We start from the raw sequence: 6,085 nt of genomic DNA on the forward strand, positions 1-6,085 counted from the left end.
GGCAATTCTCCTGCCTCAGCCTCCTGAGTAGCTGGGATTACAGGCACGCACCACCATGCCCAGCTAATTTTTTGTAGTTTTAGTAGAGACGGAGTTTCACCGTGTTGACCAGGATGGTCTCGATCTCTTGACCTTGTTATCCACCCGCCTCGGCCTCCCAAAGTGCTGGGATTACAGGCTTGAGCCACCGCGCCCGGCCAATTTTTTGTATTTTTAGTAGAGTCAGGGTTTGACTATGTTGGCCAGGCTGGTCTCGAACTCCTGACCTCATGATCTGCTTGCCTCAGACTTCCAAAGTGCTGGGATTACAGGTGTGAGCCACCATGCCTGGCCAATTCAGTGACTTTTAGTGACTTTATAAAGTTGTGTAACCATCAACACTATTTCATTTCACAACATTTTTGTCAACCCAGAAAGGAGCCCTCACATTCATTTGCAGTCACTGCCTGTGCTCTCCCCACAGCGCCCGCAACCACTAATTTACTTTCTTTTTTTCTTTATTTTTGAGATGAAGTCTTGCTCTGTTGCCCTGGGCTCAATCTTGACTCACTGAAACTTCCATCTCCTGGGCTCAAGCAATTCTTGTATCTCAGCCTCCCAAGTAGCTGGGATTACAGGCGTGCACCACCACGTGCGGCTAATTTTTGTATATATATTTTTTGAGACAGAGTCTCACTCTGTCTCCCAGGTTGGTGTGCAGTGGTGTGATCTTGGCTGTCTGCAACCTCTGTCTTCTGGGTTCAAGCAATTCTCCTGCCTCAGCCTCCCAAGTAACTGGGACTATAGACACCTGCCACCATGCCCAGCTAGTAGGGGCATGGTTTCATCATATTGGCCAGGCTGGTCTCGAACTCCTGACCTTGTGATCCGCCTGCCTTGGGCTTCCAAAGTGCTGAGATTACAGGCGTGAGCCACCGCACCTGGGCAATTTTTGTATTTTTAGTAGAGACGGAGTTTCACCATGTTGGCCAGGCTGGTTTTGAACTCCTGACCTCAAGTGATCTGCCTGCCTTGGCAAATCTCAAAAATGCTGGGATTACAGGCATGAGTCAACGTGGCTTGTCTATTCTACATTCCACCTCTATGAATTCATGAATTCTGTAGATTTTATATAAATGGAGTGAAACTATGTGGCCCTCTGCGTCTGCCTGGCTTTTCTTTTGTGGGTAACCCCCCATATAGGCATCGAGGAATGAGAGCTAAGCAGAACCCTGGCACAGTTAGGGCTTGAGGAATATCTCACGTTATAGTGTTACTACTCAGCTATTTCCTTTTACATAATCCTTTACATAATCATATATTAGTTTATAGAAATAGGGCTTGAAGTCTCCCTTTATATAATCCTCTATATATAATCATATAGTAGTTGATAGTATGAGTGCCTAAGGAATATTTCCCTACGTATATACCTATAATTATATCTTAGTTCATAATTGGAGGAATGCCTAGAGCAGACACAGTGCAGAGCATGATTTAAGGGAAAACAATTATATCAGAACAAGAATCCATGGCCCAGGCGGCAGCGTTCAGTATCGTAAAGATCCCCGCTGTATGGCAGGCTTGGGGCGAGAGCCACTCCTCCTGATAAAGGAGTTGTAGGACCTTGCTCCCGTTCTTGTGGAAGGCTGCCCTCAGACTGGCAATCCATCTTGGTGACTGTGAACTTTATCAGCTCTTGCTACTGTGCTGCTTGAAAAGCATCTTCCCATAGAACCCACTGGAAGCTGCCAGAAGGTGGCGGTAACCTTGACAGCTCTGTCACTGCTGTGTGACTTAAAGCATCCTCCCATAAATCTTCTTAGAAGTAGTTTCCCATAGATAGAAGTACTGCACACTGCACCCTCTTCACTGTGCACAGCCCACCTTCAAGCCTCGGTGACCTAATGGGGGTGGACCCCTTACCGCACACGGCCCTTGCCCTCGTGGGAATAGGGCCCTTGCCTTTGTTGGAACGGTCCCCTTGCTGCGTGCTGTCCACCTCCTGGCCTAGGTGACCTAATGGGGGTGGACCCCATGTTTTATTGCTCACAACCCTATCACTATCCTTAAAGATGATTTGACTCACTGCCCTGTCCCCTAACCTATACACAATCAATACTCACGCTTCTAGAGATTCGGGGCCTCGCCGCTCGCTCGCCAGCCTCGGCTTATAGGTGGCGTGGCCCCCTGAGCCCAGATGCATTTTCTTTGTACTTCTGTGTCCTGTCTCTTTATTTCTCGGATCCAGCGCCTCAGCACAGCATAAGGCTCACCCCACGACCCTGTGGGGCCCTCAGCCCTACATCTTTCAGGATGATGTTTTCAAGGTTCATCCAAGTTCCATCCTTTGTCAGTGCTTCCTCCTTCCCCAGCCCTTCTTTTTGTGCTGGATAATATTTCATGATAGGGACGTATGACATTGTGTTTGGCCACTTATCCGCTGATGGATATTTAGGTTATTTCTACTTCTTGGCTATTCTGAATAATGCTCCTAACAACATTCGTGTACGTACTTTTCTGTGGATATGGGCTTTTCCCTTGGGTATAACCTTACGAGTGGGATGGCTGGGCCATGTAGTAACTCTATGTTTAACTTTTTTTTAAATAGTTTTTTTCGGAAACACCATGTGTGTTTAACTTTTTGAGGAACTGCCACCTGTTTTCCAAAGTGGCAGCGTATGAGGGTTCCGATTTCTTCACATTCTCACCTGCACTGCTGTTACCTCTTTTTTCCCTTGAGTCAGGGTTTTGCTCTGTTGCCAGGCTCGAGTGCAGGGGTGCGATCACAGCTTACTGCAGCCTGGAACTGCTGGGCTCAAGCCATCCCCTTGCCTCGCCCTCTCAAGCAGCTGGGATTGCAGATGCGCACCAGCATACCTGGCTGATTTTTAAATTTTTGGGGTCTTGCTACAATGCCTGGGTTGGTCTTGAACTCCTGAGCTCCAGTGATCCTCCCTCCTTAGCCTACAAAAGCATTGGGATTACAGGCGTGAGCCACCATACTTGGCCTGTTACCGACTTTTTGATTCTAGCCATCCGAGTGGATGAAGTGGTATTTGGTTGTGGTTTTGATTTGTGTTTCCTTTATGTCTAATGACACTGAACATCTTTTCCTGTGCTTGGTCATTTATATGTCTTTCGAAGCATACATATTCAAGACCTTTGTCCATTTTTAATTTTTTTTTTTTCTTTTTTTTGTGACAGAGTCTCACTCTGTCACCCAGACAGGAGTGCAGAGGCATGATCATGGCTTCCTATACCCCCAACCTCCTTGGGCTCAGGTGATGCTCCCTCCTCAGACTCCTAAGCAGCTGGGACAGGTGTATGCCACCATGACTGGCTAATTTTAAAACTTTTTGTAGAGGTGGGGTCTCTCCATGTTGCGCAGGCTGGTCTTGAACTCTTGGGCTCAAGGGATACACCTGCCTCAGCCTCCCAAAGTGCTAGAATTACAGGCAAGAGCCACCATAAATTCTTTATTTTGGACACAAGTTTCATGTCAGACACATGATTTTCAAGTATTTTTTCCTGTTGTGTGGATTATTTTTTAAAAATGGTGTTATTTGCAGCACAAAAGTTTTTAATTTTGATGATGTCCAATATATCTATGTTTCTTTTGTTATGTGTTTTCAGTGTGATATCTGAGAAACCATTTCCTAACCCAGAGCCCTGAAGATTCACGCCTATGTCTTTCTTTATCTGGAGACATAGCTCTGTCGCCAGGGTGGAGTGCTATGGCACGATCTCGGCTCACTGCAACCTCAGCCTCCTGGGTTCACGTGATTCTCCTGCCTCAGCCTCCCGAGTAACTGGGATTACATATGCCCACCACCAGGCCCAGCTAATATTTTGTATTTTTAGTAAAGATGGGGTTACACTATGTTGGCCAGGCTGGTCTGGAACTCTTGACTTCAGATAATCCACCTACCTCAGCCCCCCAAAGTGCTGGGATTACAGGTGCGAGCCACGTCCATGTTTTTGAGAAAGAGTTTTATCATTTTTGGCCAGGCTTGGTGGCTCATGCCTGTAATCCCAGTACTTTGGAAGACCGAGGCAGGCGGATTGCCTGAGGTCAAGAGTTCGAGACCAGCCGGGCTAACTTGATGAAATCCCGTCTGTACTAAAAATACAAAAAATTAGCCGGGCGTGGTGGTACGAGTCTATGGTGCTACCCGCTCGGGAGGCTAAGGCAGGAGGATCACAGGAGTCCAGGAGCTCGAGGCCAGCCTGGGCCACACAGGGTTTGGGTCTTCCATGTGAGCCTGGTTCATGTGGTGAATCTGCAGGGAGTGTGAGCTGGCAGGCCACTCCTGTTCCACGTGGGCTCGTTTCCCGAACTGCGCGTGGAAAAGCCGGGCTGGCTGCTGCGGCTCCGTCAGTCTCCGCCCCCGCCCCGCCTTCAACCGTCTCGGCCCCGCCCCCTCCCGTCAGTCTCGGCCTCGGCCCCGCCCCCTCCCGTCAGTCTCGGCCTCGGCCCCGCCCCCTCCCGTCAGTCTCGGCCTCGGCCCCGCCCCCTCCCGTCAGTCTCGGCCTCGGCCCCGCCCCCTCCCGCCCGGCAGAGCGTCGCGGCACCCTGGTTCTCCTGCGCCCTCGCGCGGTCAGTTCGGCGCCGCGGAAGCGCAGCTACGGGCGCGGCGGCGCGCGTCCCTTCCGGCTCGCCGTAGCAGCCGCGCCGCCGCTTCCTCCCGCCGCTCCCTCCCGCCGCTTCCTCCCGCCGCTGCCCCGGATGCTCTGAGCGGCTGCGGCGCCGCTTCCAGCCTCCAGCCCTCCCGACGCGGCCGGAGCGCGGCCCGGAGGCCCGGGGTGAGTGAGGGCGGAGGGCGGCACGGGCGCGGGAAGCTCTCCGGGCGGCGGCGCTCAGGGCCCGGGGTCGCAGAGCCGCGGCCGCGGGCGTACAGGGCCCGCTCGCCGGCCGGCCTCGGGCGTCGCGTGGGGACCAGGCCCTGGCGGCCGCCGTGTGCGACCCCGGGCGGGCGGCCGGTCTGAGGGCCGCGGGCCCGGGGTTTTGCGTCGTGGCGCCCGCCGCCGAGCGGTCGCGCGGTCCGCGCCCGTTTCCCTGGGCCCGCGGGCTCCCGGGCCGGGGGCGTGGCCGAGGGCGGCTCGGCGCGGCGGCCCTGCGGGAACCTGGGCGTTCCGGCCGGCGCCTCCCGGCTCTCGGGGCTGCGGGGGCGGCTGTTGCCCCTGGCGAGCGCCTGCGCTTCCCCCGCGGCCACGGACGCGGCGCCGAGGTGCGGGGAGGGGACGTCCGGAGCCGCTTTCCTGACGGGCGGCGGGGGGAGTTCACGCGGGACCTGCGGACCCCGCCCGCGCGCGACCCGGAACGCGCCGCCGCGGGGCCACGGGACGGTCCGAATCCGCCCCGCCGGCCGAGCCCCGCCTGGCCCTCCCGGCCGAGCCTGGGCGCCTGCCGCTCCGCCGCCGGCAGCGCCTTCCCTCACGCCGCGCTCAGTGCCGCCGGCTCGGAGGCAGGAAGGCGGCGCGTCCCGGCGCCGGGTTTTGCCGTTGGAGACGGCGGCGCGCTCCGTGTCAGGCGGGAGGGCGGCGGCGCGATCGCGGCCTCCGGGGCAGCCGGGACCGCAGGCTGGGCCTCCAGGCCCGGCTGATTGTTCGTGTTTTGGAGACGGAGTCTCGCCCTGTCGCCAGGCCGGAGTGCGGCGGCGCGATCTCGGCTCTGCACCCTCCGCCTCCCGGTTCAAGCGATTGTCCGGCCTCGCCCTCCCGAGTAGCTGTGACTCCGGCGCGCGCCGCCACGCCCGGCGGACTTCTTGTATTTTAGGACAGACCGGGGTTTCACTGCGCTGCCCAGGCTGGTCTCGAACTCCTGAGCTCAGGCAGCCTTCTCGCCTCAGCTTCCCAAAGTTCTGGGATTACGGGCGTGAGTCTCCACGCCCAGCCAAATTTTTATTTTTTGAGATGGGCTCTTGCTATGCTGCTCAGGCCGGTCTCGAACTCCTAAGCTCAAACAATCCTCCCTTCTTGGCCTTCCAATGCTGGGACTGTAGGCTCGAGCCACCGCACCTGGCCACGTTAATAGGGCATCTCTGGGTTTATGGATGAGTTGTATTCTTTTTTGTTTATTTGTGTTCTCTGTTTTTTTTTTTTTTTT

General features: G+C 55.3%; 1 protein-coding gene across 14 annotated transcripts in view; it reads left to right on the plus strand.

The window, feature by feature from the left end:
* The first annotated feature begins 4,656 nt into the window (after positions 1-4,656).
* EP400 (E1A binding protein p400) overlaps positions 4,657-6,085 on the plus strand; it is a 133,127-nt gene continuing 131,698 nt past the window's right edge. For all 14 annotated transcript variants that reach the window (XM_037733183.1, XM_037733189.1, XM_037733185.1 and 11 more), the window contains exon 1: positions 4,657-4,782. The gene's annotated coding sequence lies outside the window, so the exon portion shown is untranslated. The remainder of the gene's footprint in view (positions 4,783-6,085) is intronic.

Source organism: Cebus imitator, unplaced genomic scaffold (assembly GCF_001604975.1).
Source record: "Cebus imitator isolate Cc_AM_T3 unplaced genomic scaffold, Cebus_imitator-1.0 Scaffold497, whole genome shotgun sequence".
Classification (NCBI taxonomy): domain Eukaryota; kingdom Metazoa; phylum Chordata; class Mammalia; order Primates; family Cebidae; genus Cebus; species Cebus imitator.